The sequence below is a fragment of the Notamacropus eugenii genome, chromosome 2 (genome assembly GCF_028372415.1).
Source record: "Notamacropus eugenii isolate mMacEug1 chromosome 2, mMacEug1.pri_v2, whole genome shotgun sequence".
Taxonomy (NCBI): domain Eukaryota; kingdom Metazoa; phylum Chordata; class Mammalia; order Diprotodontia; family Macropodidae; genus Notamacropus; species Notamacropus eugenii.
Genome location: NC_092873.1, coordinates 297,822,001 through 297,848,079, shown reverse-complemented (window position 1 = coordinate 297,848,079; position 26,079 = coordinate 297,822,001).

The window sequence follows — 26,079 nt, the reverse complement described above, 5'->3', positions numbered from 1 at the left end:
GCTCAGCATGTATGTGATTGGTGGATCAGCCTTTATAAACCCTAACCCTCAGCTGAATAAAGAGTTGTTGTTGTTGTTGCCTGGATCATCTTGTCTCCAGTCTCCTTCCTTCAGGGCCCACAGAGTAGAAGCCTGTGGGTCAGGGGGATCCAGGGGTTCGGGCTCTGACCCCGAACAATTGGCGCCCGAACAGGGACTGGAAGGGAAACCGAGGTCCCCCTGCAAGGCGTGGGCTCGGAATCGCACGAGAGTGATGCCACCTGCATGCTCCAGTCAGTGCCCCGGTGGTTCTGTGGAGCTTGGGAGAGACGTGCACTCGGCTGACTGGGACAAGAAGAAGAAAGTTACAGACTGTGAGTAACCCTGCTTATAGATAAAACAGGTAGAGAGCTTAGTCCAGAGAGGTTATATCCAAAGCTACAGAAAAAACGAACAGGAACTTATACAGATGGCAGAATGGCTATGACAGGATTGCCCAGAACTGCAGGAGTGGAAGAGATGATGCAAAGGTGTGAAGATGTAGGTTCGGTAACATTTGCAGCTCATGTGAAGGAACAGGTAAAGAGACAGTATAGAACTGAAGCTGCCAGCATGAGACAAGGACAGAAATGTTATAGCTGTGGAAAAACAGGTCATTTTAAACAAGACTGTAGGAGCAGGCCAGGAGTGAGGCCTAAAACACCATGCCCAAAGCGTAGAAGAAAGGGTCATTGGCCCTCAGAATGCCGAGGAGCCCTGCCACAACAATACTCTAGCCCAGGACCTGAAGGAGGGACAAACCTGACAGCATGGAGAGCCAAGCCCAACAAGGAGACTCAACGCCTCAGACAATGGTACCGAGTGGCCACAGTGAAAGAAAGAAAGCCACATACCTAGGTTGTACATAGTGTCTGTGTCTGTGTTCTGTCTTTCTGTAATTTGTGTGCATGTGTTTGTGTGTTAATACCGCCGATGCCCTTGTGCTGGTTGGAATGCAGTTATCTCTTTTCCTCCCCCTCTGTTTCTCTCTCTCTGATGGCTGCAGCATCAGGGAAGAGAATGGGAGAGAGAAAGAGAGGAACTCCTCTTGTGTAGTTTATGTGACTGCTAAAGTCAGTTCAGGTCAGGTCAGAAACATGTACCAAGAAACAATGTATGTACAGTTTTAGTAGGGGCTGCTATCTAAGCCCACTAGAATAACTTGGGTAGTACCTTGAAAAGTTGTTGGTAAAATTCTCTCTCTCTTTCTACCTTTTAACCCTGGCCAGGTTGTGAAGGTGGGGAGACAGACCAGAAATTGGGGAACTTTTTCCCCTCATCCTATGGAGGCAACCTAACTAGTGTTTTACTCATCTCATGTCTCACCAAAAAGAGAAAAAGTTTCTTTGCTGTAATTGTTTTAAGTGTATGATGTCGCTTCTCATTGGATAATTCAGACAGGGCAGATTCACAAAGTTTTGGGGACTGGGGTAAGCACAGGGACCACAGGCCCCCCATAGTTGGGGGGAAGGACCAAACGCCCGTAAGCGAGTAAGGTGAGCCCCGCTGGGAGCGGGAAGAAGTCGCTGTTCATCAGCGCAGAGATCCCCGCTGACCGCGGGAAGAAGTCGCTGCCAGGCAGCGCAGAGATCCCCGCTAACCGCGGGAAGAAGTCGCTGGACAGCCAGCGCGAGTCCCTCACTGCGGGCAGTGGGGAGACGGGGGAGCCCCGCTGGGAGCGGGAAGAAGACGCTGTTAGACAGCGCAGTGAGCCCCGCGCGCGCAGCGGGAAGAAGTCGCCGTCAGCCGGCGCAGAGATCCCCACGCGCGTAGTGGGAAGAAGTCGCTGATTAACAGCGCAGAGAGAGCCTCGCAGGAAGCGGGAAGAAGTCGCTGGGTAGCAGCGCCTCGCAGTTAAACGGGAACCATGGGTCAGGGGTATAGTGTCCCACTGATCAAGCCTGAGGAGAAGGCAGTGCTTGCTAGTCACTTATGAGTGTATATTGGAAATGTAAATAACGGTACCTACAGTTCACTGTTTGGGTTACTATTGTGTTTCTCAATTGTCATAACACTGTCTTGTATTGTACAGTTAGTGATCATGGTATTCCAGAAATTGTGTTACAAAAGGCAATTTAACTCTGAATTTTCAAGTTATGTTATTGTAAACTTTACCTGTCCTGTACCCTTGTCTTATAGTGCTGTGATTGCCCTTTAGAGAAACCAGGTATTTTCCCCCTTGACTGTTACAGAAGTTACAGCTAAAATAATTTGTGTATCATTTTTGAAAGTTGTAAGAGTGTTACCTACGTTTTGAAGTTGCTGTTGTAATGCTAAACCTAAAATTGTTAATTGATTACTGCGTATAGAAAGAAAAGAATGGAGTAAAAATTTTATTTAGACTGGTTCTGCCCATTCAGAACAGTCCTCCTGTATGTTTGGGGTTTGGCAAGCATGGGATCCATGCCAATTCCTTTTATTTTGTAAAACTGCCAAGGCCTCTTTCATGTGTACAAGGTCATCAGTCCCAAGAAAGAAATTTGTTTAGCTTATATAATTCATAAACAATGAATGTGACTTGCTCAATAGTTGTAATAGACAGAAAAGATTTTTAATAATTGACCTTTATATCAGGACAAGTTTTAAATTTGAGAAGGAAGGCTTTTAAATGAAATCTCATATGTATGTGAGTCCTGTTAATCTTCATTGCTTATTGCAACTCCATGAGTATAGAAAGAACTGTGTCTGGTTCTGAGCTGTGAGCAGTGAAACTTGCTGTTTAAGGTAAAGGCATTTGGGACTATAGCTAGTTTCATTTTACGTTTGAGTTTGAATTTGGGTATCGTTGCTTGCATTAAATCAGTATCTGAGAGTATTGCCACAAGTTACTCAGAAGGACTGTGATCCTGCACTGTTAACAGGTGAAGTTTGTATCTGGATGGGAAACACCGAGGGGACAATTCTAGACTCACTCTAGGATGGGATCCTCCTGGTCAGTTTTTCCCTTGTGTCCTGGAAAAAGGAATGTTTCTCACCTGACTATTCCTGAGTCTGGCTATGGAATAGATACTGCATGGTTTGGAGTATTGCACTGTTACCCAATTCAAACAGAGTCAGGGATGTTTTACCCTGTCTTAGTTGGTATGCCACATGTCCCTGCTTTTCCTTCTATAGCAAATTTCTCTGAATATAGCAAGTGACCAGCAACATATGTGAGCCCTTTTGTACTGGGAATACCAATATTAGTTTTATCGGAACACTGATATTATTTTACCTGAACTTGGTATGATCAAACATTTCTGTACATTCCTTTCACCCTAAGATGTCCTCATTGTGTAGAAGCATTTTAAAAGAAGTACCATTTTTCTGTAATCAGTCTTATACTGTTACCAACACGAAATTCCCCTGCGCATTTTCCCTGGGCATTCTGTGATGATTACGGCTTTGGTTCATTTGAGGAATGTTACTTTCGCTTTCACTATCATTGTAAACGGTTTTGTCTTCAAGTGACACTGCTGTAAAGGCACTGGACATATTTCTGGAAGACGTGCTGAAGCAGAAAAGATCTTGCTATTTTGATACGCAACGGTTGAAATTCATGTGTGAATGTATTCTCCACTTCGTTTCTACGAGTTTTTCTTCCAGCATGGACATAAACAAGCCTGTGCAACATTGCTGGACGTCTCTTCAGTTGTGCAGTTCGAGTTAGGGGCCTCTTTTGTGTATGGCTCTATAGCTCTGCTAGTGATGCTATGCCTTGTGCGATATCCTGTCTGTGGTAGGAAGATTGTGGAAGGAAAGCAGTCTGGATGGTGGGTTCAACAGCTTTGGATGCATAACAGGTTTGATTGACACTAGGGAAAGCAGACGGGAAGGTGGGGTGTGTGGGGTCATCAAGGTCCTTCATATCCCCCGATCGTTGCTCCAGGTACTTTTGTGCCAGTTTCAGGGGGTTTAAGCATGTAGGGACAGTGTGGGGACGTATGTTCAGAAGACAGCAGAATGATGTAACTACCATTTTTAACCCCTTCTGGTCGATTTTGGCCTTTGCTTGCTTCACCTCCTTGCCAGCTTTGTCTCCTCCAGGTTTCGTGTCTTCCACTTTGGAGATACCGGTTCTGGCTCTATGTGACTTACTGTCTGCGGCTCGTTACCCTCTGGACTGCTGTGGCCTCTCCACTATCGGGACCTTGTGTGCCTGGGACGGCTCTCCGTCCCCTCTCATCAGGATGCCAGCTGCAGACGCTGAGACCTTCGTCCCTTACGCCGTAGATCTGGGTTCTTCTCTTCGTCAAAAAACAAAAAGGGGGAGTGACGTGGGCCCTCAGTTTGGCCGTAGTGGGCCCTCAGTTTGGCCAGATGTACTTGGGCCCTAAGACTGAATTCGCATTGTATACAGTTGAACGTATGTCCTCGGACCCTAATACTGAAATCACTTTTCCCAAATATGTTTCTCTCTAGCCCCTAAATACCATCTCAGGCAGTTTCTCCCTCAAGGACACAGTCTGCCCCAGCAGCAGCCGTTATCTCCCTTCCTCCTGTAGTAGTCAGCTGAACCTATAGGATTCATGTGCCAGTTACGTATTACTGTTCACTGACCAGTCACGTGTAACCTAGACTCAGTTGTATTTATATTGTCACTCAGATGTCAGACGTATGTATATTGTTACTCAGATGTATATATTGCTATTGTGATTGGAACAGGATCCTCACTTATTAGGCCACCACTCCTTCAAGACCAGACACACCACCATGAGGTATTAAGGATGATATGTATTGTACTTTATCTCGATGTATCAATTCTCAATCAGACCCCTTTGCTATGATTATACAGCAACCCACATATGCTATGTTCCCTGCTAAGGTAAATCATACTTGGTATCAAACTCAAGAGTATACATTCTCTGTAGAAAGAGATGGTGCAACATCTGGCTGTTAGATGTGACAAAAACTATGTATTAGCTGTGTTGTGATTGCTTGTTTCTTTACATCTGCTATGGCCTTAGGCCTGCTAATTAGCTATATGTACTATATGTAGGAGGGTTAGCGAGTATGTGGGCAGAGGTGCAGAGCAGTATAATAGTAGTGATTGTGATGGGACAGATACCAGACTTCACCTGTATAGAACTACGGACTTGGATCAAAACTGTGGCTCCCCTGGAATTGCTTGTATGGTACCTCAGAGCTGCAAAAACAAAAAGGGGGAGTTGTAAGGGGCCCAGAGGGTCCCAGGGGGTGCAAGTCAGAGGCAAAGCCTGTTCCCGTGGGAACGGTGCTGATGCGCACCCTGGCAGAAGCTCTGTGTGACCCTGGAACCTGATGTTCCTGCAGATACCAATGTCCTGTACAGTAAAGTTACAAGTGAGCCTGGGAACCCAGGAACTAGCTGCAGGAACAAGATAAGCTTTCTTCCTTACTGCGGGTGTAAGGATGTGGAACAGTCATGAGATGGTGAAGTAATGGGATGAGCTCAGCATGTATGTGATTGGTGGATCAGCCTTTATAAACCCTAACCCTCAGCTGAATAAAGAGTTGTTGTTGCCTGGATCATCTTGTCTCCAGTCTCCTTCCTTCAGGGCCCACAGAGTAGAAGCCTGTGGGTCAGGGGGATCCAGGGGTTCGGGCTCTGACCCCGAACAGAGATGGGATTGAGTGCCCAAGTAGAGGGACTGGAATTGGCAAGAAGGAGAAGAGCTCCCTCTTCCTCAGAGACTAAAGTAATAGAGAAGAAAATGAGGAATTGTAGGCTCTGAATTATTTGTGTGTTCGTCCTTTGTTGCTGAAGAAAACCATGCTATCAGAGAAACAATGACATGACTTGCACTTGACTTTATTTTGAGGGAGGGAGGGCTATGCAGGTCACCAACCTCACTTCTCCTCCAGAGCCATCTGAATCCAGTGACCAGATACTCATCAGGATGACTGGAGATGACCCAGGATGAGGCAACTGGGATTAAGTGACTTGCCCAAGGTCACACAGCTAGTGAGTGTCAAGTGTCTGAGGTAAGATTTGAACTCAGGTCCTCCTGACTCCTGCACTGGTGCTCTATCCACTGCACCACTTAACTGTCCCTAGGTTCTGAATTATAGAATAGAGGAGAAGAGGGAATTTATGGAAAATGGCCTCCATTTTCTCAGTAATTTAAGACTCCAGGTGCTCTGCTGAGAAGAGGGAGGGATAAGGTGGTATGAGGGACTTGAGGAGAGAAGAGGTTCAGAATGGCTATTGTGGGAAGTGTGATACTGGCAACTGGGGAAGAATAAAGAGACTATCACATAGTGATTAAAGCTTAGTTGACATTAGATAACAAGAATTCATACTAGACTCAGACATTAGTGATGTGCTTTTCTCTAGCAGTGTTCAGTCATACTCAAGGAGGGTTGAAAGAAAGTGGAGAGTGGGCAACCCAAAGTTGGGGTTTGATAAGGCGTGGATAATGATAGAACAAGGAACCTAGGGAGAGGCAGCATGGTCCAATAGAAAGACTACTGGATTTGGAATCAGAGGAATTGGTTCTGTCACTTATTATTTGTGTGACTTTGACATCTCTGTGCCTCAATTTCCTCATCTGTAAAATGAGAGTTAGACTAGAGTCCTTTCCAGTTAGAATAAGATCCCTTTCAATTCTAAACTTACCGTTCTAAGATCAAAGAGGAGAATAGTGAATAATTGAATTGGTGAGCCATGGAGTCAATACCATGAAAATAAGAAAGATAGTAATCTAAAACAGTGATTCTCAAACCATTAGGTCTCAGTTCCCCTTTATATTCTTAAATATTATTGAAGAGCTGTCTCATAAAGAACTTTTTTGTTTATGTGTGTTATATCTACTATACTAGAAATTAAAACAACTTAGTATTATTATGAAAATAGTTTTGTTCTTGAGGAAAGGGAAGCGAGGGAGGTGGAGAAAATTTGAAACCCAAAAGTTTGTGGAACTGAATGTTGAAAACTAAAAATAAATTAATTAATTTTAAAAAGAAAGAAAGAAAATAGTTTTGACCTCACAGCATCTCTGAAAGGGGGAGGAGGGGGAAGGGAATAAGCATTTATGTAGTACCTATTATGTGTCAGGCATTGTGTAAAACATCCTTTAAAATATTGTCTCAACTCAAAATCTTGTAGAAGTTAATACTGAAAACTAAAATTTAATTAATTAAAAATATTATCTCATTTGATCCTCACAGTAGCCCTTCGTAGTGGATACTGTCTATTTTACAGTCAAGGAAATGGAGACAAATAAGGGTTAAATGACTTACCAAGGGTTACAAGCTCATAGATGTCTGAAGCCAATTTGAATTCAGGTCTTCCTGACTCCAAGTGCAGCATTCTATCAACTTTGCCACTTAGCTACCTCTCAGGGACCCCCCAAGGGTCTCCAGACCACATTGTGAGAACCATTGTTCTGGAATAGGGATACTATTGACGGGCTGGAGGTCATAGTTTGACAAAGATGAAAAAACTGGTTTAGGAAGAGGGCAGAGGGACAGATGGAACAATGGGTTGTAATGCCTGGAGAGAGGAAATTCAGAATTCTAAATCATGGAATTGTGAACCCAGGTTTTCCTGACTCCAAGCCCATCTCTCTATCCACTCTAAACACCTAGCATACCATCCTAGATGTATGTGGGGTCCCTGTGGGGCAGGCCCTTTGGTGTTTCTGGCTTCCTGAACTGAGGGATCCTGATGAATAATAAGCCCTCTTTGGCACAGGTCTTCAGCTGCTTATTTCTTACCAGAACAGGAAAATAAGACCATTTCAGCCATTGAGAACAGAATAAATAAACTGAAATAAAAAGCTGTCTCAAGCCCAGTGCTTCCTGGGAACTTGGTTACACCAGGAAATTCCATTTCCCAGAAGGACCCTACCAGATGCCCCATTGTTAGAAGAGGTTTCAGTGGTAGAAACAGATGGGATTCCATCTCAGGAGAACCAAAAGAGTTCATTATGAGAGCAAGCCACCCTTGAAAAAGTTGCATCTCCAAAAAGTGTTTTGCCAATATTCCACCACATCTGGTTTTCATTTGGGGATTTACATAAGTATGCAGGCACATCTCTCTATTCATGGAGGGCCTGACCTCAGGAGTCTTGGTAACATGTTACTTGGATACCTACAGAGACTTCTCAGGGAGACATCTCAAACTGAGGGAGTTAAAACCCTATATAGATGAAGAGATGAAGAGGTGGGGGATGACAAGAGAGCTCTGGAGAGGTGATCGTGTTAGGCTCGGATTCCCAGTACTCTGGAAAGCAGATTGGAGATAGCAGCAGATAACAGTGAGCTGACTTCACCTCAAAGCTAGCTCCCTTTTCTCCCTCCAAGGCTGTTAAAGAACTTGCTGAGAAGTAGCTTTAGACATGAGTGGGTGTTGATTTGTTTTTTCTAGATGCTATGGGAGAAAGGTTGTAGAGATTCTTGGAGGAGGAAAAACTTCAGGAAAATTTGTCCTAAATCAAGATTTGGAACAGATTCAAGATGGAGTCTGTTCCTCCCTCCCTCCATTAAAATCAAATTCAACAAGCATTAATTGAACAATCACTGTGCTAGACACTGAGATTGAAAAAGGTCTTTTAAACAACAAAGTCCCTGCCTTCCATAGATAACTCATACTAATACAGGAGGTAATTGTTCCTTTGTATTCACTCTTTTTACATTTATTCTTCATATACTTGCTGCTTCTCCACTAGGATGGAGGAGAGCTAGGTGACACGGTGCCAGACCTGAGTTCAAATCCAGTCACAGATACTTTCTAGCCTGTGTGCCCCTGGGTAAGATACTAAACTTCTTTTTGCCTCAGTTTTCCCATCTATAAAATAGGGATAATGATAATAGCACCGACCTCTCAGGGTTGTTGCTTGGATCACATGAGATGATAGTTGTAAAGCACTTAATGCAATGCTTGGCACCTAGTAAGCATTATATAAATGTTGTTGTGGTTGTACGGTGTAAGGTTGTCACAACCCATTAACATGAAGGGCGGAGAAAAAGCCAGATCTTTGGTAGAAGAAAGAAAGAGAGACTGGGAGCATTGGAAACTTTGGGGTACCTATCTGACTCTTCCTGTCTATCAGGCATGTTGGAGAAGGATTTCTTAAATTTGGATGGGGGGGGGAGTTGGATCTGATGACCATTAAGGTCCCTTCTGACTGTAGACATTCAGTCCCATAGCAAAGACTAAACAGTGGGTTGGAACCTCCTTCCCATTATATCTCAAAAACCTTTTTTTCCCTCAATCTTATTTTATCCTCACAACAACCCTAAGAAGTAGTGCCCCCATTTTGTTATTTCTGTTAAGTTGTTTCAGTTGTGTCTGACTCTTCCTGACCTCATTTGGGGCTTTCTTGGCAGAGATACTGGCATGGTTTACCATTTTCTTCTCTAGTCATTTTACAGGTGAGGAAACTGAGGCAAACAGGGTTAAGCATCTTGCCCAGGATCACATAGTTAGTAAGTGACTGAGGCTAGATTCGAACTCAGGTCTTCCTGACTTTGGGCCCAAAACTTTAGACAAAGGAGACTGAAGAACCCTAATCCCTACAAGCTACCCCTCCCTCCAGGAAAAAATGAAAGTGAAGGCATCTGTGTCACTTTGTAATCAAGCCCTACTTACACATATAAGCACTCACTGGTTGCCCCTGCCAGAGTGAAATGTCTAGCACATGCACCAGGGTTACTCTGACAGAGAAGGTTTGGATGGGAATCTGTCAGAAGATGAAAATTCATTTCCTGAAACAATCACCTCCTGGGATTGTCCACTCCAGGCTTCTCTGGTGCTGGTTTAGTGACTAGGCACCAGGCCTTCTTTGGGAAAGTCAAAAGCCATAATCTATCCCTTGCAAAAATGAGCAGATGTCCTGGCATTCTGGGAATGTTCTGGGCACATTCCTTCAAGGACTAGGATAAAAATGAGGAACAATTCCAAGAAAATGGGATTTTTTTTAGATTTGCTGATTGAATTCCCAGAGTAACGTGGATCAACACACAAAGAAACTAGGTTATGTTTAAGCAGTCAAATAATAATAACAATTAATAACTAAAATTTATATGGCATCTGTTGTGTACCAGGCACTATGTGAAGGACTCTACTAGTGTCGCATTTGATCCTCACAACAATCCTAGGAGGGAGGTGCTGCTATTATCCTTATTTTGAAAGTGAGGAAACTGAGGCAAGCAGAGGTTAAATGACTTGCCCAGGGTCACATAGCTGGTGCCTCTGGTCAGATTTGAACTCAAGTGTTCCTGACTCCAGGCCCAGCCTTCTATCCACTTTGCCACCTAGCTTCTCCTAAATGGGGTATGCCGTTAGACTCTCCCTTTTGTGATGGCCAAATGTCCATTCTCAGGAATTGCCCTCCAAGATGTTTTCTTTGGAGCTGTAGACCTGTGTCTAACTATTAGCTATCTTACTTTTCTGTTCTTCTCTGGCAATAGAGCAGAACACACTAACAGCTGATAATAAGATTTGCAAAGAGCATCACTTATATTATCTCATGATCTCTCTAGTGATGCTTCATTGCTTTGTTGAGGTAACCCCAAGTTCCTGAAGGCTGTGGTAATGGTAAACAAAGTCTGGCAGCTTCTATCAAAGTTTAAAGTTCTCAAATATGAATACCGCAAGGGAATGTAGACCTTTCATCCTACAATCAGACTACTTAAGTTTTGAGAGCCTCGTTGCCAAGTTAGCCATGGTGTGATAAATTTTCCAACCATGACAAATCCTGAGGACCTTCTACCAAGCTCTAGATGGATTGCTATAAATCCACTTACATCACATCAGAGAAGAGCATACTAATTAATGAAATTAGATACTCAAAGTAAATATAAAAGGTATAACTGATATGTGGAATGGAATTCATAAACAGAATAGGACTCCAGAAGGGTGGAAATGAAGTCATCAATGAACACTTATTAAATATTTTCTATGTGCCAGGCACTCCGCTAATTGTTAGTTATTGCTGTGCCAAATATAAGCCAAAAGAAAGACAGATCCTGTCCTCAAGGAGCTTACATTTTAATGGGGGGGACGATAGCACATAAAAAGAAACTGAAAGGGGAGGGGTACTCGAATGGGGCATGGTGGTAGAGCAAGAGGTCTTAAGAGTCAGGAGTAGAGTCCAGACAGGAATGAAGTGATGAACTTGGCTAGCCTGGGAAATTCTTTAAAATAGCATTTCTGGGAGGAGCTGGCCAATCAGAGAAAGAGAAGGGAACAAAAGGGAGGAAAGATCTTCCAGGATGAGAAGGCTATTGAGTCATGGTGGAGAAAGAAGTCCAGAAGTCAAAGAGTGAGTACAAGTCAAAATCATAAAAGCAGTGGGATTAGCCTCACATATCATGAAGATACATTTGTGTCAAATAATATAAGAATTTGAAGAAGAAACAGAGGCCACAAATACTTGAATGAGGATTAGTGGAAGGAAAAAGAAGGAAGAAGGCAATCAAATAGGAATTCACAATGCAGCATTGTAGCGGGTGAGAACTTTGTCTAGCTGGGTGTCTCTTGGATCTCTCTGTCAAAAATAGAGCAGCAGATAAATTCTTGAATAGCTTTAATGATTTCACCCTTCCAAAGATAAAGAAAGTGACAGAGGGAGCTATTTTCCTGAATCTGATTCTCATGAATAAGCAGAAAGTGACTACTGAAGTAAAAAATAATAGGAACATTGGAAGCAACTGACCACCATTTTGAATTCATGACGAAGAAGGCTTAAGCATCACACTTTAAGAAGGAATTGATAAGCAGGAGAGGGTCCAGAAGACAGCATTTTGATAGAGTTAAGAGTCTTGAGTCCGTGTCATGTTATCTGAGGATCTATTTATGGAACTGGGGATGTTTAGCCTGGAAAAGAGAAGATGCAGTGAGGGAGGAGTGGAGCAAAATAATATTTGAAGGTCTGTCATGTTGGGATTAGATTCAGAGGAAGAATTAAATTGGTTCTATTGTCCACTAGAGGGCACAATCATAAACAATGTGTAGAAGTAGGTTTGATGTCAGGTTCCTAACAATGGGAGCTGTACCAAAGTGGCGTAGGCTGCTTCAAGAGCAGTATTTGGAGATATTCAAGAATTGGCTAGAAAACATTTGTTGGGTTTGTTATAGTGTGGCTTTCTTTGGGAAATGACTTGGATGAGATGGTCTCTACATTCCAGCTCTAAAAGTTTTATCTATGGATGATTATTTGTTGGGCATAAGATAATGGTGATGACTTTCAGGTCAGGGTTGGACTAAGTGATTGCTAGCATCACCTCTACCACTAAAATTCTGATTCTGTGAAGGAGAGGAAAACCAAGACTATTCTGATATGCATGCTATATTTAGAGAGAGCAGTTTCCAAAGGGTTCAAAGAAAGAACAAGAAAAACTCAATGGCCTGAAATTCTGTAGAGAAAGTCAGTCCAAGAGAGATGGGAAATTCTCAAGAATGCAATTCTGAAGTTCTGAACAAGATTGATTTCAACCTGGAATGAAAAGAGGAACTGTCCAAAGACACCAATGCGGACCTTATCAATCAATTCAGATCTCAAGACATGAATACAAGATGGAAGGAAGCGCAGACAACTGAAGACTCAATCCAATCCAACAATTACTTATTAAGTGCCTACTGTGTGTTAGGAATTGTATTAGGTGCTAGGAAAACAAAATCAAAAAAAGAAGTGATTCCTTGCATTCTACATGGAGAAGGACAGGCAACAATGTGTATGCAGATGAATAAAAACGAGACATATGCAAAATAAATGCAAAGTAATTGGGAGGGGCACTCAATGATGATTCTCCAAATGTGCCTTCTACCCCCTTTACTCCCTCCTCACCTTCAATATCCATCCCAAGTAGCACCTTTACCTTGAATCTTTTCCTCATCTCCCCATATGCTAGTGTTCTCTCTCCCAAACCATCTTCTATTAACCACTTTGTATTCGATCTCTACATTTATTCTTCATAGAGTTATAAATGTTCTTGCTGTTTCTCCACTAGAATAGGGGTCAGCTAGATACACAGTGGATTGAGCATTAGACTTGGAATCAGAAAAATTGGAGTTCAAATCCAACCATAGACACTTAATAGCTGTGTGACCCTGGGCATATCAATTAAACTCTGTCTCACTTAGTTTTCTCAATTTTAAAATGGCTATCAAAATAGCCCCCAACTCCCAAGGTGGTTGTGAGGATCCAAATTATACATTATTTGTAAAAGTGCTTAGCACAAGTGTCTGGCATGTATTAGGTACTTAATAAATACTTGTTTCCTTCTTCATGGGCAGAAATTATTTCAATTTTTGTACTTCTATATCCAAAGCCTAGAAAAATGCCTGGCACATAGTCAAGACTTACCAGATGTTTCTTGAATGATTGGTCAATAGATGGCATGGATTTAGTGAAATCATCTAAGTATCTAAGATATCTTATATTCATGGTGCTTGGTTGAAGGTTATCAATATTTTCTGGTGATCATCTTTCACTTTCATTTTATGTAGTCATTTGTCATTCATTACAATGTTCCTATGCTATGAAATTGGATTAGAGGTATTAAAATAAATTAGATGCAAGTAATAAAGTTATTGTAACTTTAGGAGAGAAAAGTAATAGAGAATGGAAAATAAGGTAAGGACAATATAAGGAAGTATTCACTCCTATTCAATGTGTTCAAGTCACTAGTCTAGGAGAAGCTACATCCTTTAGTACTAAAACTCACAACTGATTTTTGAGCCACTGTCAATGATCTTTGAGATGTCAAGGAAAATGATTCAGTGATGGGTTGTCTTTTGAAATCTCTCAGTTTGACTCAGGCTGCCAAGTAGTGTCTCCCTATCACCCAAGATCTGTCTAAAAAAAATCCAAATATAGGTTATTCTTACATTTCTAAAAAAGAAACTTAAAATGCTCTCAGTTTCCACAAAAGCACTCAGGTTAGCAAAATATCAAATACAGGACAGCTTTTATTCTACCTGACAGAAAATACAAAAAAATAGAGTACTATAGCCTGAGTTCCTGGTCAAGACATCTCTCAGATAACTTCTCTAAACCATCCCCCAAGAAACTTCCCCATTCTCCATATTTATCGTACTACCCAGTGATTGGTGGCCACCCAAGAGGAGGGAAAAACACTTGAAGTCTCTAGAAAATCAGCTTCCTTCCCCTAGAACTGCCGAGTCACCATAGCTCACCACAGAAACTAAGAGCAGAACCCATGTTTTCTCACCCATATCATGGCATTAACTTTCATTACTCTTCAGCTCTGCTTCTTGTGTTTTCCCTCCTTGGTGTCTCTTGAAAGCTCATCTCTGGCTCTTCCATTTTGTCCAAGAATTTGACATTGTCAAGTCCACAAAAAGTATTTAACCCCTCTTGCATCTAGAAGGATTGGCCCAGAAATTCTTGTTGCACCCACTACCTCTAGATGCTGCTGCTGCTGTTACTGCTGCTGCTGCTGCTACCTCAGACTAGGCCCTTATCCTCTCAGGCCACGTGGTACCCCCCTCTCCAGAACCCTGTGGTTCCTTAGATTGATTGTACCTACTTCTCTTCTAGAGAATGGATTCTGGGTACATCATCAGTTCATCTCTATTCTGATTCCTCATTTGAGCTCCCAAGTCTAAATGTGTGGCTTCAACGTACACTGCACATGACTTAGTCAATCACCTGCAAATGACATGACCCTAGTGTACATTAGTTTTTCTTGCACACTAATTAGCAAATGTTATGATTTTAAAATTTTTAACAAATGGACTCCTAAACCCTTAAAACTCTTTATTTGAACAACTTTTAAACAAGTTAAAATTATTTCCATGTTTTTTGTAGATATGAGATTTTTTTTATAGATGACATGGGTCGTTTTTAACAATACATAGAGGAAAGAATGCGTATCCAGGAAGAGAAGGCAGTCAACATGGTCAAACGCTATAGAGAAGTAAATAAGCATTATGACTGAAAAAAACATTGCATCAGATTTGCATGGGGCAACTAGATGGCACAGTGGAGAGACAACTGGGCCTAGAATCAGGTATGAGTTCAAATTTGGGCTCAGACACTAGCTATATGACCCTGGGAAAGTCATTTATTTGCCTCAGTTTCTCATCTATAAAAGGGGGACACAATGGAGAAGGAAATAGCAAACTACTTCAGTACCTTTGCCAAGAAAATGAAAAGCTGGACACAACCAAACAACAACAACAAACAGTATTGTCAGTTGAGTAAAGAGTTAAACATAATGAGGAGATTGAGAAACTGGGAGACTGGAAAGTTAATGGTGCTTTGTACAGAAATAGGAGAGTTCAGAAGGTGGGTGGATTTGAGAGAAAAGACAATGTAGCGAGATTTGCAATGGAGATGAAAACCCAAGCATATCTGCTGGTCCAGTGGCTCATTCAATTTCACTGAAAATAAAAAGGAAGGGAAGTCATTCTTACTGACTTATCACTGGTCTACCTTGTTATGGGGTACCTATATTAAGTCCTCCAATCCACTGACCACCTTCAAAGGGGAACCTGTTACAGCAGCTATAAGGCAATCTGGGAGGCTGTGTGTGTGTGTGTGTATGTGTGTGTGTGTGTGTGTATGTGTGTACTCTGTGTATAGGGTAGGGATGGGAGGGATGGGGGCAGAGCGAGAACAGAGAATTTTCCCAAGGCACCCACACAACTTCTGCAGGTTTCTAAGTCACAACTCTGAGAGCCTGATGGAACAGAAGGGGAGGGGTTTACAGCTTGCCAAGTCACTGGAGGAAAGCTGCTAGAGATGAGGGTAGACTTGCTGATGAGGGGAAGTATTATGTCAGATATACCACTTAAGGTCATGTCACCACTCAATACTTGGCCCCCACTTTGAAAAGCACTGTACCAAAGGGATATAACACGTACACAGATGAGTAAATACAAGGTAATTTGAGGAAGAAAATAGCTAGAGAGATTAGGGAGGACGTCACAGAAAATTTGACACCTGAGCTCAGCCTTGAAGGAAGATAAGGATTATGGGGAGGGAGAGAGACAGAGACAGAGACAGAGAGAGACAGACAGACAGAGAAACAGAGACAGAGAGAGAGAAAGATGAGCAGGGACTATGTGACACTCAAGTGCTTTTACCCAAAGGAGATAAAGGAATCTGATAATATCTGGCCAAAAAAGGCTTTGGCTATAGCAGCCCTTGACTCTGAGGCAGCTTGATATGTCTGCTGAGGTAGAAATCCCTGTGTTAAGGGGAAGACAGTTGAGTACAGTCTTCATATCTTACTAAAAATAATTTGAAAAAAACTGGAGGAACATTGAATAAGGAACTAAAAAGTCTAGTAATGTCTTAGAGGGGAAGGAGAGTCATACACATGGGCTGATGTTCAAAAAGGAAAATAAAAGAAGAGTAATCATGGAAATCACTTGTCAGTAAATCGGGTGTCCCTACTAATAGGGCAGATGTTAGGAGTGGAAACCCATGGACATCTGAAAGGGAGAGTTATGAATAGTTCAGAAAAAAAGGAGCTAGTTTAAGAGAATCAGTAAAGAAAAGCAGGCTACAGCCGGGTCTTTAGGAAAGGGCTTGGGCAAAGATTCTCACTCAGCATGTTTTGCCATTTCAAATGGAGAGCAAATTCAAATTACCTTGGACTGGAACACAGTCACATGGACTGAACAGTTGGCTGAGAGACCGTAAATAAAGGCTAATGATATATGGATCCAGAAATGGCTCCAGCTGAGAATAGGAGGGGTTGGGGGAGGAGCAGGGGGCATTTCTGAGGGGATCAGGGTTAGATCTGGTTTTATTTAACGTTTGCTAATGACTTGGAAGCCAAAAGAAACAAATGTCAAAGAAATTTGCAGAGCACACCAAATGGGGAAATACTGCAAACACAGGCTAGTGAGGGAGGGAACCTGACCCAAGGGCATAGATGGCATCCAGGAAGGAGAGCAGGATATAATAACTAAGCACAATCCAACCTGAGGAGACACAATGGAGGAGGGTGTGGAAGGGTGTGGTGGAGGGAGTTCTTTTTTTTTTAATTAAACTAATTCTCAATGGGCAGGGGAAACCAGAAAATGGTGGAGGCCAAAAGTAGGGGGAGAGGGAAAGCTGAGAGAGCAGAAACCACAGGGCAGGGAACACTCTAAGATAAAATGGTGGGGAATAATAAAGGTCAGAGTGTAGGAATGGGATATCACTGTGTGGTTTGCGGCATGTAGTCAGAGTCACAAATGTGAGATAAAGACAGCTCCATTTCTCCAGGATGTGGGTAAAGAGGTGCAGGTAGGGTTTTGTACATTTTCCTGGAGCAAATCAGGCTACAGCAAGTGCATCTTGGCTTTATGTTGTTTGAAGAACATTCCACAGAAAAGGCTAAGCATCATCGAACTGAAGAGGGAAGGCTGGGGGGAAGGGAGGAGCCTCCACCAAATGTGTGCAGAGAAGTGGAGAATGGGCTACCCCACTTCTGTCCGTCAGTCTCAGTCCCGTGGTGATAACTCCATCTGGCAAAATTCTTCAGGGAAGCAGGTAGACTGGAAACTTGGCACCTTAAGGGCCCCTTACTGGACACAGGAGCAGCAGGCCAGGAGCTGCCAGAAGGTAAATGAAGGCCCTCTGGAACCTCTGCTGTTCCCCAATAGCTCTGTCTCACTGTCCTCTATTCTGGCCTGAGCAATGATGCTTCCACTACCCAACCCTGCCCTGCTGAGTCTCCTAGTTCTGATCTCAGCTTGACCACCTGACTGTCACCCCTAAGTTCCTGCCCTCACTTCCTGCTTGCTTCCTTCTCATTTCCTCTCTGATAAGCATATTAATATCCCCATTATTCACTGCTTTCTTGACATTCTTGACATACATTTTCTCATTTGATCCTCACAAGTAGTCACAGCCATTTGAGAGTATAATCATTATGACTTCCATTTTACAAAATAAGAAACTGGTGATCATAAAAGGAAGTGACTTTCCCATGGCCATCCAGCTAATAATTGGCAGGGCTGAGATTTGAACTCAGGGCATTTGACTCCAAATCCGGTGCTCTTTCTACTACACCCTTGTCTTTCTAATGGAAACTTCTCCCCTGATGCCCAGCTCTCCAGATTGGTGACTACCTATCTTGGTGAGATCATTGTTTCAGGAAAAGCCACAGCCTTTGTCTCTGGCTTTCTGATGATCTCTTCACCTTCTCTCTTACCTCCTGTATCTCTTTCCCTTTTCCCTAATTTGAGAAACTGAGCCATGATCTAATCTAGCACTTCCTAAATGTGTGTGTCAACCCCACATCAGCAACAGTACAAGGTTTCTGAACACGCAATGACCAAAAATTAATTCAAAATCAAACTGATATTGAACCTGAGGTGTTTTTGGAACACGTGCCCAGTTGCATCTCAAACTTCACTGCAGTCTTGGTTCTGAACACAAAGCAGGCACACTTTGCACTCATGCCCTCAGGCCATGCAATGCTAACTAATGCTACCAAAACTCAAAAAGGGGTCATGAGTGGGAAAAATGAAGAAGCCCTAATTTAATCATTATTCTTTCAAAAGGCATATCAATCTACTCTCTCAAGACCCTACTCCCTATCCCTGTAACTTTGTGGCCACCACTCCCTTTTGAGTGTTCCCTCCTCCATTAGAATGTAAACTTCTTTGAGGGCAGAGATTGTCTTTTACTTTTAATAGAATTTGTATCCGTTGCACTTAGCACAGAGTTTGGCATATAGTAAGTGTCCCATAAATGCTTTTTCATTCGTTTCTGGTCTCAACTCAATGACTCAACCTTTACTCTGCATTTATTCTTTTACTCCAGAATTCAGCTTGGCCTTCTTGGATTTTTTGATTTTTAATTAACCCTGATATAGCAACTTGGAAAGAAAAGCCCAATTTGTTTAACCCATGTTACAGTTAAACTCTGTGTAGTAGTCTACAGACTGTATAAATTACACAAAGCCACGGAGTTGATTCACTTAAGCAAAGAATCAACTGTAAGAATATTCGGACTGCATGGACCCTTAAATCAACATTTGACCAAACCAGCTCGGCATTTTGTTTGCTGTTTTCTTCTAGCCACCCATCTTCCCCAACTAAACACTCGGGAAAAAATAGCTGAACTGTGGATGGTTGCTCCATAATCATTACAAAATAATTTTAACTTTAGTTTTTGTAAGAACAATCAGTTAATCAGTCAACCAACAAACAAATATTAATCTACCATGTGCCAGTTACCTGCTCAGCATTGACGATACAAAGAAAGACAAAAATAGTCCCTGTTCTCATGGTGCTCACAGTCTAGTAGGAGAGATAACATACAAACAAGATAGAACTAGGATAAATTAAAAATAAGCCCAGAGGGAAGACACTAACATTAAGTAGAACTTGAAAGGGTGAGATTTTAGCTGAGACCTGATGGAAGCCACCAAAGCCATGAGGCAGAGGTGAGGAGGGAAAGTATTCCCGGAAAGGACAACCAGTGAAAATGCATAATCAGAAGATAGACATTCTTGTACTAGGAACAGCAAGAAGAACTGTTTCACTAGATTCTGGGGTATGTAGAGGAGAGTAAGGTATAAGAAGACTGGAAAGGAAGGAGGGGTTCAGATCATGAATGTTTTTGAAAACCAAAAAGGGTTTTATATTTGATCCTTGAGGTGACAGGAAGCCACTAGGGAAATTGTTGTTGTTCAGTAGCGACCTACTCTTTGTGATCCATTTGGTGTTTTCTTGGCAAAGATACTGGAATGGTTTGCTGTTTCTTTCTCCAGCTCATTTTACTGATAAGGAAACTGAGGCAAACAAGATTAAGAGACTTGCCTAGGGTCACACAGCTAGGAAGCATCTGAGGCCAGATTTGAACTCAGGAAGAGGAGTTTTCCTCTATGCACTATGGCACCACCCAGCTGCCAAGGGTTATTGAATAGGAGGTGACATTGTCAGATGTACATTCTAGGAAGACCAGTTTTGACAGCTGAATGGAGGAAGGACTAAGAGTAAGGAGAGACTTTAGGAAAGGAAACTATCAAGCTATTGCAATAGTCTAGGTAGAAAAAAGGGGGCATAGGAGAGAGATATCATCATCAATAGTACCAAGAGGACTTGGCAAATTATTGGGTGAGAGAGAGAGCAGGAGTCCCAATCCAGGCTGAGGGCCCAGATGGTGTCAGTAGATAGTGTTAGGAAATGCTTGTTTTGTTCATATTGCTACAGAAGACAACTGTTGATCAATGTTATTGATCTGTCACAGTTTGCTACTTACTGGGCAAACACAGCCTCACAGTACCACCTGCCCAAAGCCCCCATTGGGGCTGCTGCCTCACTACTTAAAACTTTAAGAGATATGCCTATCAAGATCAGAAAGTATTAGAGAGGGCTGAAGGTATGTGGCCAACAAGCAACAGCCTAACACTACCACAGTAAGGATCCTCATTCCTACTCTCTATTTACTTAGCAGTAGACTTAACCAGGTGCTCTATCCCCTTCAAGCAATTTTACTTGATTCTCCAGTCTCCCTGGCATTTTTGGAATTCAAGTCTTAATTTTTTAGACTTAGACATCACTTAGTTGCTTCCCTAGAGCTAAATCAATCTTGGCAGCTCTAAACCTCAGCTACTGACTCCACTGACTCATCCATGACCACTCTCACTGCTTCTAGTTTTTGACTCTTTCCTAGCAGCAAGAGGTCTCAATGGCTCTGACTTATTATCCTTTTCTGCCAGGCATATCCCAGTACTCTTAGCTTTCTGGACACCAGCAATGATTAGGGCATTAGAACGTACATTCTTTGAGGTCGGGCACTGGGGTTGTTTTTGTTTGTTTTTGTTTCTATGTTTTGTTTAGTTTTCATTTTTGCCTTTCTCTGCGTCCTCAACATGTATTACAGTTCTTGGCATATAGTAAGCATTTAATAAATGTTTATTGTCTCAATAAACATTTCTTCAAAGGAGGGAAAACAAATAAATCCCCCAGACACACTCAGATGGGGCAGGTGAACAAAGTATTGTTTGTCCCTGCAGGAACCATGTGCCAGTGAGATACAAGAGAGATTCTGTTTAAAAGCCTAAGTAGGGGGATCTTCTTGGGTGGCCACATAAGTTCATGAATTTGTATCAGAAGATTCATCATTACCACCCTCTTCATTACTAACTGTGCTAAGGTAGGTTGGAAGATTAGCCTGTAGGGGAGGAGTGGTCCTAAAGAGTCAGAAAAGCAGCACTAGACATCTGGGACCCAAGGACCAGTTTGCAGAAATGAAGTTATTTTCAATAGTAATTTTTACAGGTGAAGTTTACAGGACAGAGCCACAAAGGATTATAGCTCATCTTGATACTCTCAAAATATGGACTCCAAGATCTGTGTCAGCCGCTGAAAAGTTTCTATTATGTGCGTCTTCTTGACTTAGGCAGACTTGCTTTATGTGGAGAGTGGTTTCTCCTCTAGAAGGGGTTGGCCTGAGGAATGCTATTCTGTCATCTGGAAAGTCACAGAAAATAAAGAATTCCTAAATGGCATGAAATGAATCATCTGGGAAGAAAGGCAGCCACAAAAAGATTTTAGCAGGACTAAGAAGAATCAGAGCAAGAAAGCATCCCAAGGTTGGTGAACAAGAAAGTGTGACGTAGAAATAGGAGAAAGGAAGCAATACCTTTGAGGCTTTGCAGTAGGTAGGAGGTTCTCTGCCCACAGAGAATAACTCCAGACCTTTGTAAGGAGGGGGAGGGAGAGAAGAAACTTTCAAATAAAATTTAATGATACCACATTTTGCTGCATAATCATTGCCAACTCATAATCATCACACCCTGTTTTTGGTATTTATTTTTTCCAGTCTAAAACGTTGGTTGATACCCTTTCATCATGAAATCGTCACATGGCATAATTCTATTTGTCGTGCTGCTCAAAAGGTAAACAGAGCAACAATATCTTTATGAGTGGCATGTGGACATGTTTTTATCTCTGGTGCATTGGAAGCCCAAGTCTAGAATTCTCAGTACACACCCATTGTCAGTATTCAATTTTAAGTTATATTCACAAGTATTCCATGCATCTTAATCTTGCACCAAAGACAATTTAGTAATAAATGATTTTTAAATAATATTGGCATATTTTTTAATTTTAAAACATTTCACATAATTATCTCACCCCACTTTTTTGCAAAAAAAAATTGGCACAAAATCTGACAATTATGCAGTGAAATACAATACTTTTTGTTCTTACTTTGCCACATTTTCCCCCAGTATCCCCACTTTCCTCTCTCCCAGAGAACCATCCCATATAACAAATAATATTTTATTATAAAAAGGAGATAATCAACAAAATTAATCAATACAACATAAAAATCTGAAAATATATGCATTGTCCGATACCCGTGAACCTCCCACCTTTGCCAAGAAGTGTGGTGGGGGTACTTCTTATAATCTCTTCTTTGGGGGTATAGGGTGTGTTCAGGGAGGACCAGTACCTTTGGTGTGATGGCTACTGAGTCCTTTTGGGGTTCTTTCCATCTTTGGTATCCATCTGTTCCACCTAACTGTAACCAATGGCTCCAAGAAGCTGTAGCATGCACAGAGGCCACACCCTAGTAAACCATTTTGGCACATGGGTCAAACCAGGTTGAGGGTAACTAAGGGTTCTCAAACCCATTGGTGAGTCAGGAGGGTGTATACCCAAAGCATGTGAAGACTTCCTCTGGTGGAATGGGAGGATGAGAGCAATTAGTTCCAACAGCCATGAAGGTAGATGAAGCAGGCGATGTGGAGTGCCTAGAGTCTGGTTAGACATCAAAGATGCCAAGGTCATTCACTGCATCCTCAGTCATCACCAGCCATCTTGACTCGGTCCTGCCACTCGACTATGATGACTCTGGAGGAGAGAGTGAGGCTGATAACTTCATGTAACTCTGCCTCACTTAAATGCAATTTACACACAAATCAAAAGACATCACCCATACTATTTCACTATTATGCCTCAAAGTCCCGTGGTGACAGACAAGTGATGAAGCAGCAGATGCGAATACACTGGGAGTTGTAGTCACAACCCTGCACACAGGCAGCCCAGACCATAGAGCTGTTTCTCACTGGAAGCAGCAGTAGGGATTGGCAGCCCCCTGGGTGTGTGAGCAGCCTTTTAATGATCGCACTTCTCACCTCCTGATGTGAAGAAGGGGGCTAGAAAAGGTGCTATAACCATTGTATGTTTACCCAACCCTGGCCTAATTACCACAGCAGGCAGGGAATCCCACTATGCAGTCAAAATACAAAAAAAAAAAAAATGTACAAAATGTACGAAAACATCTGCAAAGATAACTCCACTCACCATCAGCACATGGAATGTGCTCACTCTAATAGACAATACAAAATCCAGTAGACCTGAAAGATGTACTGCTCTTGTTGCAAGAGAATTCAACAGATATCCCATCCAAACAGCAGCCCTGAGTAAAATAAGGGTGGAAAATGAAGGCCAGCTTACTGAAGTTGAAGCTGGATACACCTTTTCCTGGAGTGGGTGCAGTGAAGGGTAGCACCGTGAAGTTGGGGTGAGTTTTGCAATCAGAACTAATCTAATCAGCAAGATGGTATTCCTGCCAAAAGGAGTGAATGACAGGATCACAACAATGTGATTGGTACTTGCAGGAAAACACCATGCCACTACCATCAGTGACTATGTTCCCACCATGACAAACTGTGAGGAAGTCAAAGAAAAAATTTATGAAGACCTAGAGGCCCTTACTGTCAATGTGCCAAAAGAGGACAAGCTTATAATACTGAGTGACTTTAATGCTAGAGTAGGCTCAGACTACCAGACTTGGTAGCAAGTCCTACAGAGGAATGGAATTAGAAACAGCAACAGCAATGGTCATTTACTGCTGAAGACTTGTGCATCTCATGACCTCATCACCAACACTGTCTTCCATTTACCTAAATGCAATAAAACTTCATGGATGCACCCTCACAACAAACATTGGCATCTAATAGACTATGTGATTGTAAGGAGAAGAGACAGAAAGGATGTGAGAGTGACAAAGGCAATGTGTGATGCACGGTGCTGGACTGATCATAGACTTATCCTTTCCAAGCTAAATATTCTCATTCATCAAAAGCACTGCCCCCAAGGCAACAGAGGAATTAATGTCAACAAATTAGAGCATTTCTCTGAGAGTGAACAGTTTGTTGCTGACTCGGAGGAAAAATTGAGCCAACACACAGTTGGCAACAATGGAGCAGAAAAGGAGTGGGCAGCTCTCAGAGATTTGTTGTACAGCACTGCATTCACTCATCTGGGTCAGAATGCTCACAAACACCAAGACTGATTTGATGAAATTGATGGGGAAATGTAGAAGCTGCTAAATGAAAAAACAAGAACTCCACAGGATTTACCAGCAGGATAGTTCATAAACCTCTAAGAAGGCAGCATTTAATTCCATCAAAAGCAAAGTACAAACAAAGCTTAGAGAGATGCAGGATTCCTGGCTCAATGAGAAGGCAGATGAAATTCAGTTTTATGCTAATAGTAACAATCCAAAAACCCATGATGCATCACCACAACTCAGTGCTGATGGAGTCACATTGATTAGTGATAGGGACATGATCCTAGAAAGATGGGCTGAACACTTCCATAGTGTTCTCAACAGACCATCATCAATCAATGCTGAGGCCATTGACCATTAACTTCAGGTTTCAGTCAGTCCCTCTTCAGCTAAACTTCCAACTGATGAAGAAGTTTTGAATGCCATTAGGTTTCTTTCATGTGGCAAAGCACCTGGTGCTGATTCTATTCCAGCTGAGATTTATAAGGTAGGGGGACCATTGCTCATGCAAAAGCTGACTGAAATTTTCCAGGTTATATAGCAAGAGGAAGTTATCCCCCAAGAGTTCAAGGATGCCTCCATTGTCCATCTCTATAAAGGTAAAGGGAATAGATTGTCTCATGACCATCAGAGGGATGTCTCTCTCTCTCTCTTAATCAGTGTTGGAAAAATTCTTGCTAGAGTCCTCCTTAATAGGCTTATCCTTCACCTGGAAGACAGTCATATACCTGAGAGCCAGTGTGTCTTCAGAAAGGGCCAAGGAATAGTCAATATGCTCCCTGACAACTCCAGGAGAAACATCAGGAGCAGAACAGAGGTCTGTACACAATGTTTGTAGATCTGACCAAGGCCTTTGACACTGTTAGTCATGAGGGCTTATGGAAAATTATGTCAAGATTTGGCTGCCTGGAGAAGTTCATCAGTATTGTACATCAATTTCATGATGACATGTTTGCCCGGGTTTTGGATAGTGGACAATGCTCTTGTGCCTTCCCAGTGACTCATGGAGTGTAACAGGGCTGTGTGCTTGCTCCCATGCTTTTTAGCAAGATGTTTTCAGCCATGTTGACAAACGCTTTCAATGAGGATGAACATGGCATCAAGGTCAACTAGTGTACTGATGGTAAGTTCTTCAATTTGAAAAGGTTACAAACCAAGACCAAAGTGGAAGAAGTGTTGATGCATGATTTTCTGTTTGCAGATGATTGTGCACTCAATGCAGCCTCTGAAGCTGAGATGCAACAAAGTATGGATCAATTCTCTGCTTTCTGTGCTAATTTTAGCCTAATAATTAACACCAAGAAAACACAGGTGCTCCATCAGCCACCACTACACCATCCATATGTGGAACCATCCATTACAATAAATGGAAAAGTTTTGAATGCTGTGAATAAGTTCACTTACCTTGGTAGTGTACTTTCCAGGGATGTACACATTAACAATGAGGTTGATGCAAGCATTGCCACAGCTAACTCAGTGTTTGGGAGGCTCTGAAGAAAGGTTTGGGAGAGAAGAGGTATTGGATTGACTACCAAACTGAAACAGAGCCGTTGTGCTGGCTTCATTGCTATATGCTTGTGAAACATGGACAGTCTACCAGCGCCATGCCAAGAAACTGAATCACTTCCATTTGAACTGTCTTAGGAAGATTCTGAGGATCACCTGGCAGGATAAGGTACCAGACACTGAAGTCCTTGCTCGAGCTCAGCTGCCAAGTATTCAGACTATGCTTCAGAGGACAACTCTGATGGGCTGGTCGTGTTGTTCGAATGCAAAATGTACGCTTGCCAAAAAGAGTATATTATGGAGAACTCGCATGGCACAGATGATCACATGGTGGCTAGAAGAAATGATACAAGGTCTCTCTCAAGAACTTTGG